The sequence below is a fragment of the Peromyscus californicus genome, unplaced genomic scaffold (assembly GCF_007827085.1).
Source record: "Peromyscus californicus insignis strain IS unplaced genomic scaffold, ASM782708v3 Scaffold_4__1_contigs__length_199733344, whole genome shotgun sequence".
NCBI classification, from domain to species: Eukaryota; Metazoa; Chordata; class Mammalia; order Rodentia; family Cricetidae; genus Peromyscus; species Peromyscus californicus.
Window position 1 is genome coordinate 90,340,507 of NW_026294562.1, and position 12,284 is coordinate 90,352,790.

Below are 12,284 nucleotides of genomic sequence, written 5' to 3' on the forward strand. Positions count from 1 at the left end.
TACCTCATTTCTTGAGATGGGGTTTCTTACTGAACTCAGAGCTCACAGACTGGAATAGACTGGTTGCTGGCAAGCCCCAGGGATCTACCTGTGTCCACTTCCCCAGCACTGGATTACAGGTGCATGCCTCTATACTCAGCTTTAAATTTTGTATTTTTTTGAAGATTTATTTATTTTTATGTATATGGATGCCTTTGCCTGTATGTATGTATAGGCACTGTGTGTGCCTGGTGCTCTTGGCAGTCCTAAGAGGACATTGGATCGCGTGGAACTGGAGTTACAGAATATTGTGAGCTGCCATGCAGGTGATGAGGACTGAACCCAGGTCCTCTGGAAGAGCAGCCAGTGCTCTAACCACTGAGTCATCTCTCCATACCCCGCCCTCAATGTTGTTAATTGTAAGTATGTGTATGTCTGTGTACATGAGTGCTGGTGCCCACAGAGGCCAGATGCACTGAATCCCCTGAAGCTAGAGTTAGAGGAGGTTGTGAGCCACCCAGTGTGGGTTTTGGGAATCAAACTCAGGTCTCCTACAAGAGCAGTACGCGCTCTTAACTGCTGAGCCATCTCTCCAGCCCCTACCCAGTCAAACTCAGGTCCTCACGCTTGCCTGACAAGCACTTTACTGACTGGGCCTTCTCTCTGCCTCTTAATTTCCCTTTTTTACTTACCGATTTAATCCTTCTGGCAACTGTTCTGATATACCACTCAAGGTTAGACATTTCTCTCTTCCCTAGGGTGGATGCACTGTTGTCCCAGAACTACTTCTTAGAGACCATGCTTCCTGTTACCAAGCACCTAACATGGTTCCTCTGCTGACAGGCTGGGTCCACTCTTCCATTCTGTTCCCCTAATCCGGTTCTTTTCATTCTACCATCACACTGTTCTTACAAGTGTGGTTTCCGCACACATCTTAATACACAGCAGAACAAATTATTTTCCCTTTATTAGGCTCGGTTTCCAGAACTGTCTTGGCTATTCTGGCTTGTCCTTTGGGGAGTATCTTATAAAATTCATGGTGCGTGGCCACCATAACTGCTGACATTCACACCGACCTTCAGAGAAGCAGGAAAAGGGCTGAATACACACCCTACCCTCCAGGTCTTGGTGGTTTACAGATCCTTGGCCCCTTGCACATGTCAGACCTGGGGAGCCACTGGGATCTGACTCACTTTTTAACAACCCAACTGCTGAAGGCCACCAATGACCATCAGCTGCCAGGGGCTATTACCTGAGGTTACAGTTCTTAAGCTTCGATCCAGCGTGGGAGGTACAAGGGACCGATGTGCTTGCTGGTCACCTCAAAGTGACTTTCATGTTTTATAGCTTTCTTCCAGCCAGTCAACTTCTTCCAAAATCCTACAGTAGAGACCCAAGGAAAGAAAACCCAAACAGGTCACACAGGGATAAACAAATCTGGCAGTCTCTTGTGAGCTAAGGGGGTGAGAGAGCGAGCTCCTGACCCACACAGGGCAGGCTCCCAGCCCATCCATCGCCACATCCTGGCCACACTCACTGGCCCATCTTTACATCCCTGTAATACCTATGCTGCAAATGCATGAATCTGGCAGATGCTTCCCGAGAAAACCACGCCTTCTAAGTATGGATTCTTGGACACGTCTTTAGGAAAGCTAGGCATGTTTTATTACTTCTTTTACTGGGTTACATAGTAACTGTGAATGTCCGGGTATTATTTTACATCAGACACTTATCGACTTACATGGGTTAACTTATTCAGACATGAACATCCCTCAAGGAGGCAGGTACTACTGCTGCATGCATTTTACAAAGGGAAAATCCTTAAAGAGGTAAATAGACTAGCCAAAGTCACACTGAGAGTGGTGGGCGACCAGAAGCAACTAACAATATTGTTCAGTTTAAGCTACGAGTGGTGGCTCGTGACTGTAATTTCATCACTTAGAAGGTAGAATCAGGAGGACCACAAGTTCAAGGCTATCCTCAGCTACCCAGAAAGTTCAAAGCTGGAATGGGTTATGGAGAGACCTCCTCCCAAAACAACAGTGCCGGACATATAGCTCAGTAGTTGAGAGAGCTTGCTGCTCTTCCAGAAGACCTGAGCTCAGTTCTCAGCACTCACATCAGGTTGCTTACAACCACCTGTAACTCCAACTCCAAGGGATCCAACACCCTCTTCTGGCCTTTAGGGGCACTGCACTCATGAGCACATAGCTGCATGCAGACACACACATACACACAAAAAATTTTTTGAAAAAAAAATTGTTTTTAAAAAATTGCTCAGCTCTCAGTGCAAGCGAAAGCAGTCATCTGAACCCAGAGGTCCAGAGCAACAGAAAGGGACAGAGGCCTTTTAGCCCAAACAAATGCCAGCAGGACCAGCTCAGGTGTTTCAAGAAAATGCCCGTGAACACCAAGATGTCTAGACACATCCAAAGCTAAGACGGGCATGACATCTGCAAGGGCCCATTTCGGCTAAGTGGCAACGATGCCACCTACTTCTGCCAGGACACAGGCCTGCACTCTGCCCGTCGGAGCTCCATGGCAGTTTCCTGTGTGTGGGAAGAGCTGATGTGGAAGGAACACAGGGGCCTTCTACATGCTCCTCATCCAAGCTGCTCTGCCTGCTGCAGGCAGGACTACAACTGAGAATGCTCTCCTGGCCTTCCAAAGCGGAGAGCCTGGCGTGACACTGGCTCCTTACTTTGCAGTCTTCAGAAAATGCTACCTGCCTCGATGGTCCTAAGTCCTGGAGGCCCTCTCCACTGACTCCTCCATGCAGCATGGCTCAGAATCCTTCACAGTCCAACTCCGTTAACTCCAGTCCAGGCACATGCAAACGCTCTATCTAGAAATCTGGCTCTTCTAGCCTCTAAACCTCAGCTGGTAGGCAGAAACAGCAAACAGTGACACAGTCTCCAGGCTTAACATAGCAACTCCAGCTCCATCTGATCCCTGTCCAGCTGGAACGCTGTCTTCTCAACTCCCAAGTCAGCAAGGCCTAAGCCATTCTGGGCTTGTCCATACCTATGCGCACACACACACACACACACACACACACACACACACACACACACACCACCCCAGAGCTCCTCTGAGGGATGGATCTAGCTACTTCCCTGTATCCCCTGCCAATGTTCTGTCAGATGTTCAATCATTCTTTCCAGATTCAGTCCCTCCCACTATAGCTGGTGAGAGAATACCTGCCTCCCTTAGGGCACTCTAAGCCAAATTTTTCCTTAAGCCAGAAAAATTCCAAACTCCCTAGCAGGATACACTGGGCCTCACTCAGTGCTAGCCCATCCTCTCCACATACTGCCCAGGGCTCAAGCCAAGAGGAAACATCCAGGTACCCGGGAGCTGGGTGGTAAGCTGTGGGACCCACCCTGTTCCTTGGTAAGGCCTTCATGCTGTTACAGCTGCCCATCTTCCCTGCTCAACTAGAACCCTCCAGTCAGGGCCTCAATTACAGGGAGCTGTAATTGCCCCATGCCTCACTGCAAGTGGCCCATGAGCAGACAAGCCCAGGTCCCTTCTCCCTCTTGTCCCCAATCAAGGTTTCACCAGATTTACAATTCCTTGCTCCATACGAAACACCTCACTTTGATTGATTTTTTTTCTAATACTAAATTTTACTTTACAGAAATTATAATAACTGCTAACTTAGATGTTGTCATTATCTTTATAAAACAAAACTGAGAAGGTGTTCCTTCCATGTTAGACAAGTGAGCCAGATATGACACTGACACTATTTTTAGAAAACTCTCTCTCTCTCTCCAAGAAGGCATTCTTAGATAGAAGAACAAAAAACAAAAGGGGACAGACAGACAGACAAACAGACAAAAGCCGCATCTTTCTGTGCTCCTTACTTCTGAGAGGAGGCAGGGAGGGAGCTCTCCGAGGCCTCAGGGACCTATAAAAGGGACCTTTGCTGGCAGAGGGCTCAAAGGGCCTGCCTCTCCCTGGTACAAGCATGTAAATGGCACATGAAAGCCACTCTTGGAGCCTGGCCTGTGCCCTGCAGTCCAGGGCCACACATATGCCCACTTCTGAGCTAGAGTGTGCTAGAGGTAGAGAGAACATCTTACTGGAGAGCCAGAGAAAGCACTTAATGGGGGAACTTGTGCAGTGTGCCTGGAAAGAACATGAGGTACCCTCTCCCACTACTGCCCCTCAGAGCACAGGGACCCCTGTAGCATGAATCTTAAAAAGTCTTATTAATAAAAACAAACCTGGAGCCAGGTATTGGGGTGAATGCTGGAAGATCAGAGAAGCAGAACAAGCCACAGCTTCCTCACCTCACCAATTTCCTCAGACTGGAAGCCTCTGTGTCCTCATCCGAATGGATCTCAGCTGAACTGCTGCTCAAAAGCCTGAAAGCTTAAGCAGGCTAGTTCCTGGTTTTCACACCTTATATACCTTTCTGCTTTCTGCCATCACTTCCTGGGATTAAAGGCTCACTTCCTGGGATTAAAGGTGTGAGTCACCAAGCCTGGCTGTTTCCAGTGTGGCTTTAAACTCACAGAGATCTGGATGGGTCTCTGCCTCTCAAGTGATAGGATTAAAGGCGTGTGTGCCACCATTTTCTGGCCTTTATATCTAGTGGCTGTTGTGTTCTCTGACCCCAGATAAGTTTATTAGGGTGCACAATATTTTGGGGAACACAATATCACCACAGACCCCTGAGTGCCACCCAAAGAAGCCGAAGGCGGAAGGAATCGTCGCAGCCCATGCTGCCCTCACAGAGCGGTTGCAGCAGCTGTGAAGGCAAGGTGGGAGTGTTAGCCACTAGTGGGCACCCAAAGGAGACACAGTGTTTCTCTGAGCAGGGCAAGACAATGCTAAACTCCAAGCCTTAAGGAGCATCTGCAGGAAGACAGCCACATCCAAGCCCTCAATCCAGACCACGTGTCCATGGCCCTTTTCTCTCCTACCCAGCACACCAGAAGGTTACCTGCAGGCTGCATTTATGTTCCAACACTTAGTTGCCTCATGTTAATGAGACCGATGAAGACATCCCACTTCTCTCTAGGTCAAATCACTTTTAAAATCACTACAAGCCGGGCGGTGGTGGCGCACGCCTTTAATCCCAGCACTCGGGAGGCAGAGGCAGGCGGATCTCTGTGAGTTCGAGGCCAGCCTGGTCTACGGTGCGAGATCCAGGAAAGGCGCAAAGCTACACAGAGAAACCCTGTCTTGAAAAACCAAAAAAAAAAAAAAAAAAAAAAAAAAAAATCACTACAGTGGGGATGGAGAAACAGTTCAATAGTACAGCACTTGCTCAGCATGCATGAGGCCCCAGTACTCGGGGAGTGTTAGTGATAACTCCTTACAGTCAGCACTTTGGTGGCTCATTTTCCTGTAAATAAACAAGGAATTTGGGGTATGGGATCCAGCTCCCTAAGGACAGCTGTAGATGTTCCCATGCTGCCCTGGCTACCTTGAGCAAATGGACGGACCATCAGTCAACAGCAAGCCGGATGACCATCTGCCAGCACTGGCACTTTGGAGCACTCCCTGAATGCCTTGAGGAACTGTATGCATGGTGGGCTCAGTTAACTGCTCTGGATTCTGAAGGCACAGCCCCAGCCAGGACAGTTTCAAGCAGTCTGTTACAGACTTTTCACTACTACAAACCTCGGTGAACTTCAGGTGAATCTACAACCATTCCCACCTAAGCCGAGGAAGGAGCACTTCCCTGGTGGCTGAGCAGAGGTTTGCACTGTGACTGATGCAAACACACGCTTTCACTTGAATGTGGAGTTTGCTGTGATTGGTACAAACACCCTTCTCCAGCCACATAAGTTTGACTTACTTGTGAGCTAGCTGGAGACACCACCTGTCCCACCCCCACCCCACCTCCTGCACTGTCTCTCCTGGTGTTACAACATTAAGCCTAACAGAATGCTCTTCTTGATGGTTTTCTTCTGCTGACATTTAGTAGACTGAGCTGGTACCATGAAGAGCAGCCAGAATAGTGGAGTGGCAGCAACAGTGAAGTCAATGGAATGGAGGTGACAGTGAGGAGCTGGCACCCCAAACAAAGAGCAGGGGAGTGGCCACCTAGCCGACAGATGAATAAGGGTCGTCCGGCTGTGCAGTCTGCAGGTCAGGCTGCAAAAGCAGTGTTGCAGCTGGATGCACTGCCAGCTGCAAACAAGCCAGGGCCTCAGTTTCAGCAGCCAACAGCAACAGCAGCAGCAGCAAGAGTGGCCAAAGCTGCTGCCCATCAGGACAGCTGCCATGGCAACAGGAGGCAGCAGGGAACAGGAGGGAAAGTATAAGGAGAAAGAAGGTGGAGCGCTAAGACTGAAGAAAGCAGCCAAGGGCTGGAGAAGAGAAACCGTGGGCCCTGGTTGCTGAAATATCAGAGCTGTCAAGTCGCTGGGGCCAAGGTCTCAGACACACCGGGCCCAGGAGCTGCAATACTAGCCAGCGTCAAGGGCTGAGGAGTGAACGCTTATGCTGAAACCTGCCTGGAAGCTGTAACACTAGCTGCTACCAAGGGCTGGGGAGCCCTGACTTCCTAGGGATGCAGAGCTACAATGCATGTGCAGCCTAGGCCTGCAGGAGCCCACCTGCTGCTGCACCTGCCTGCAGCCACAACTGCTTACTGGGGTCAAAGGCAGAGAGAGGCCAAAGGCTTAAAGAGTTTCGCTCTGCCTGTGCACAGTTTCTACCCAGGTAGAACAAAAGGACCCCAGCCAGCTGATGCTTAACACTGGACCCTGGTGTCAGATCTGACTATGTGACTCCCTCCTACCCCCAAATGTGAGCAAAGGTGACAAGCAGAACCTTCACACGGAGCCTTTAACACTATAGGTATCCTGGGCAGAAGGCCCTCCTTGTAGCCAAGGTCCTGGGTGGATAGCACTGTGAGGAAAAAAAGACTTCTGAAGTTGCTCATCGCGGGGGTGGGGCTTCACCATATGCCAGCACCTTGAGGGTCAACTTCCCAGCCTCCAGAGCTCCAGAAACAAGCTTGTTTTCACTCTGCACGCCCTAGCCTGTGATAGTCTGTGATAGCAGCCCAAAAGAATAGAATGACCAACTCATCTGTTTGTCCGTTTCCATCAGAGTACTGACATTTCTGCATCTCAGAAGACCCTTCTGTCCCTAAGACTGGTCCCACTGTTACTGCTGCTGCATGTCTTACAGTGAGGTGCAAAGTAAAAGAAGGAAATACCTACCAGGGTTTTAGAGCCACATGCCTGCAAGACTGACCTTTACACGACTCATGCCCTGTACATGACTCACTCACTGTGGTCAGGACCCGACTCTCTAAGGAAGGAATAAAGAACTGAAAAGCAGAGTCGCCTTGTTCAGTAAGTATAGCCAGAAAGTGGGGCCTGAAAGCCAGGTAGGTATCTGGCTTTACTGCTGATCCTTCTGCTAAATTCCATTTGCCAAGGCAAAATTCAAAGAAAAAAGCCAACACTGAAAGAAACAAGCACTCCTGGGGAAGGAATGAAGAGAGCTTACACCAGAGCACACCTTGATTCGGAAAAGCCCCAGGAACAGAGCAAACACGTTCTCTCTGAGCTTGCTGCCAGCCAGGGCAGCCGGAACCAGCCTTCAGTGGCTAACATCAGGACATCTACAAACCAGCTCACCAGGACAAGCCCAAGCATGGAAGGGTGTCTTTTGAGAACAGGCTGGAGTGATGGAGCATGCCCAGTGGTTCTGGGGAAACAGGCTTTGGAAAAGGCCTCTCTTTAAAGCCACCCCAGTGAAAGCCCAGCTTCCTTTTCCCTCGGTGTCACGCCCAGAGTGACAGCTAGATGGAGCTCTCCTAAGAGATCCGTGAAGCCACTCAGCAACTTTTGATAGTGGGGCTTAATTACAGGGTAGGAAAATAGGAACGAGAGTTGGCAGCTGAGACTACCATGTCTAGTGGCTGGATGTCTGCTAATCTTCTCCACAGCCTAGAGAGCCTTAGAAGGGCTCTGCACTGTCGTCACCTCTGCATGCCTACAACCTCCCAGGAGCTGACAGTGTGTTCCTGAGGGTGGCCTTCCCGCCCCAGCTAGAGAGCCAGCAGGTGACCCCCGCCCCACGCTCCACTGTATGAGGCCAGTCTGCCTTGATACTTGCTCAGTTGCTCTGATATGTCCTCAGGATGGTGGCTTTGAGAAGAGGCCAGAGGCTGATGGGCCCTATCCCCTCTGCCAGTCCCCCTGGCCCTTGATACTCTGACAGCCTCAGAGGAATCCAGCAACCATGCTTGGCGACACCTAAGTTCAGAAACCATTCACCAAGTGAAGCCAGCACCCTGAACCTAAGATAACAGACATTTCTACCAGGGTTATTTAACAAGCCACGCTGTCGCCTCTGGCAGAGGCCAGGGCAATGCAGACACAATGGAAACCCACAGTCATTACATTTAAGACACTTTCAGCATAGTTGGAAAGATTCGAGTGTTTAAATAAATGCATGACAGCACAGCCAATGCAACAGGTGGCAGGCCCAGCACAAGCCAACTCCAGGAGGGGCTGGTGCACTTAGGTGCCATTACAACAAAGTTCCAGCAGGTGGCAGCCCATCATTTTGATTCCTCATGAGCCGAATGGAGAAAATAATTAGCTTATTGGGGTGTGTGTGTGTGTTGTGTGTGTGTGTGTGTGTGTGTGTGTGTGTGTGTGTGTGTGTGTGTGTGGTGTGACAGCTCATTGAAGGTGAAGGGGTGGTGCCTAGGACCAGGTGTTTAATGGGTAGATGTTAAGAGGTACAGGGTACTTTACCTTGAAAAGCACTGGCTATGCAGGTCCTGGGGACAGACCGCTTGTGGCACTTGTATGCCCCGTCCCACTAGAAGCACAAAGTGCTCAGGAACCCTGAGGTTGAACATAAATGAGATCACACTTGGAGCTATGGGGGCTGGACTTGTGAATACAGGGCTCTGTGTGATGAAAACAAAGCCCCCCTTTGTCCGAAAGCCCTCTAATGCCCTGGAAGGAGGAAAGAGCACAGAATTCCACTCTTGGATGGCGCTGAGGGCTAACCTAGAATGTCAGGGCTTGGAGCCACAGGATAGGCTGGCCTCACAAATGGGCTGCTCTATAACTTCCTGCAAGCCATGCTCCCAGCCCAGCAGGGACACAGTCATGCAGAGTAATAAACAGATGTTCCCGGAGCCTTTCCCAAGGAGTACGTTGAGATTAAGTAAGCTATGGTCCCTGCCACCCTGCACTCAGGAAAGACTCGTGTCTGGGCTGTGGGCATACAGCCTTCCAGTGGCATGGGTGTGGGGAGCAGCCTGAATACAATGGACAGCCAAGCAGCTGCCCAACTCAAGTGGCCCAGGATGAAGGGAGCAGACAGAATGCCACAATGGAGTAACTGAGTGGGCAAGCAGCCAGAGAGACGATTATTTCCTCAGTGTGAGAAAAGGGACCGCCGAATGACTTGGATTCTTAGGGACACCAGTTCCCGTTTAAGTACCCATGAACCATCTAAGAAGGGCATGGCCTTTTGGGGATCTAGAAGCAGGTGTACAGTGCATTCTCAGAGAGGAGATGGAAATCAGGCTTCAAACCCCAATCCCACCAGGCATTTGAGCCATGGGTCCAACACACAACACTGGGCACAGGGCCTCGCCTCTGTGTGCCATGGCCTCCTGACCTGCAGGGCAAGGATGCCAGCAGTACCCGCCCCTTCAACGAGTTTCATAAATCACTCAGCATGCCACCTGCCATGGAACAAGCCCTTCGTGTGAGCGATTATTTTCTCATTGGCTAATGTTCTATCTCCCTTGTTACAGAGGAAACTAAGTCTGAGGGAGTAACCTGACAGAGGCTGAGATTTGAGGAGACAGTAGTAAACGCAGGTCAGTCCGGTCTGCCACACGAGAGAAGAAATGGGTACAAAATAAGAAAACACACGTGGGTGCAGAGATGGCTCAGCCAAGCAAGTGTCCACCGCACAAGCGTGAGGACCCAAGTTTGAATCCCCAGCACCCACGCAAACTAGTCACACACTAGCTGGGGGTAATGGGGAGGGGTGAGTGAGGGGGGGGAGGAGGAGAGTGAGGGGGGAGGGGGGGAGTGAGGGTGGGGAGGGGTGAGTGAGGGTGGGGAGGGGTGAGTGAGGGTGGGGAGGGGTGTGTGAGGGTGGGGAGGGGTGAGTGAGGGTAGGGAGGGGGTGAGTGAGGGTGGGGAGGGGGTGAGTGAGAATGGGGAGGGGGTAATGAGGGTAGGGAGGGGAGAGTGAAGGGGGAGGGGGAGAGTGAGGGGGTGAGTGAGGATGGGCAGATAAGCCTGGGAGCTTGCTAACTACTCAGGCCAGCCAACCAGTGAGCTCCAGGCTGATAGAGAGATCCTGCCTCAAAAATTCAGGTGAAAAGCAATCAAGGAAGATACCTAATAACAGTGTCTGGCCTATACACACACACACACATACACACACACACACACCCCAGGAACAAAAGAGTATACAAGGACTCAAAACTGCTCCAATGCAGCCCTGCTGAAAGGTCTGCCACAGAGTATTGATTCTGCAGGGCTTTGATGGTACATGCTGAGACAAATAGGCTAATTTCTGTTCTGCTGGGATTCTTGGACATTTAAGGTACCCCATTCCAGAGTGTGGGGGTCCAGGGACAGTAGAATCTCTACTTCTCCAGATATATGCACCCACAAACCATGTTTTATTTAACAGTCATGGGTTAACAGTACACACTGGGGCTGGAGAGATGGCTCAGTGATTAAAAGCACTGGCTGATCTTCCAGAGGACCTGGGTTCAATTCCCAGCACCCACATGGTTGCTCAAAACTGCTTGTAACTTCACCTTCAGGGGATCAACACACTCACACAGACATATATGCAGGCAAAACACCAATGCACATAAAATAAAAATAAATAAATCATTAAAAAAAAACAGTACACACTGAAGGAAACTCTACTCTATAAGGCCACTTGGATTCTGAGTCCCCTCCCCTGGGACTTGCCTCCTCCTGCTACTGATTCTCCTCCCAGGAAGTACTATTTATCAGCCTTGTGGCTGCCCTGTCATAGCCTAGACTCTGAAGTTCTGGTTCCATGCTTTCACTTGAGAGGTCTCTGGCTTCCCACTCCGAGGGACACTATCCTTTGCCTCTGGGTATTCACACACTCAGCTCACTCCCTGAGCATCAGGAACTAGGACTGTGCCCCAAAGCCTTTTCAGCCAACCTGGACCCCAGAGTTGGTCTGTGTTCCCTGGAGAATAACAATGTCATGAGGCTAAAAAAGGAGTTCCTTGCCTTGTTCTGCACAACCCAGAGCCTGGCATGAAGAGACGCCCGTGTGGGCTCTGTCAGCTACATCCCTCCATCCCTGCCACCTCCTCCCTGGGAAGAAGCTAAGCCAGCCCCAGCCTCACCATGCCTCTGTGTTCAAAAGAGGCACAGGCAAGGAGCCCCGGGGTACCATGGGAGATAGATGAGTCACATCCGAGGCCTGCTGACTGAAGACCTGTCACCTGGCCCCTTCTTTTTTTTCTAGTGCTTTCTGTCTGTTGGTTTGTGTGTTTAGGCACTGAGGAGTGAGGGAAGAGAGCCTGGTTCTAAAGACTCTTCACCAAAAAAACTTACTGCCTGAGGTTGAAGAAAATTCTGGAAAACATCTGCATCTTGTTCTAAGGAAACAAAAGAATGCACTGCTGTTATTTGGTGGCAAAGGAGAGGTGCTCGCAGGAGGGAGAGCAGGTGGACAAGCCCGAGGCCTTCTGCGCATCTGGCTGGGGGCTGCTGACAGGCAGGTAGGCAAGGACGGGTCTAGCAAGGGCTGAGACTTAGACAAGAGAAGTTCTGTGAGGACCACACGGGAGGGACAGCAGAAGCGTCCCTCCTGGCAGCCTTCCCCTTTCCAGCACACCCAAAGTGTGCATGGGTGTTCTGGGGATAGGCTGAGAAGGGGTTTGTGGAGGGCTGGAGAGCAGGTCTCCTGGGACAGTGGGACACAAACGTGCATCCAGGACTGGCCTAGTCAGTGGTCTTTGTAACTCCTCAGCAAGAGAGAGAAGAGGAAGAGTGGTGGATCCTCCTGAACTGGACCACTGTAAGAAGGGAAGGGCACAGGGTCAGGAGATGCTGAGTGAGGGGGACGGGAATGACAGGATAGTGGGCAGTGTGGGGCCTCCTGCATCAAATCTCACCTCCGTCACTTGAGGGCTGAGTGTCCTGGGCAAGGCAGGTGGTCACCATGGATGTGGTTTCCTCCTCTGTGAGGACTCCCCCTCTGTTGCTGGCTGGGCTTAACATAAGAGGAGCACTGGGCCCATCTGGCCACCTACTTCAGCGGAAGAGCTGGGGCTGAGTAATCAGGAGCTC

General features: G+C 50.7%; 1 protein-coding gene across 5 annotated transcripts in view; it reads right to left on the minus strand.

Moving 5' to 3' along the window:
• Bmal1 (basic helix-loop-helix ARNT like 1) overlaps positions 1-12,284 on the minus strand; it is a 106,528-nt gene that overhangs the window by 41,154 nt on the left and 53,090 nt on the right. For all 5 annotated transcript variants that reach the window (XM_052763445.1, XM_052763440.1, XM_052763443.1 and 2 more), the window contains one exon: positions 1,232-1,359. The gene's annotated coding sequence lies outside the window, so the exon portion shown is untranslated. The remainder of the gene's footprint in view (positions 1-1,231; positions 1,360-12,284) is intronic.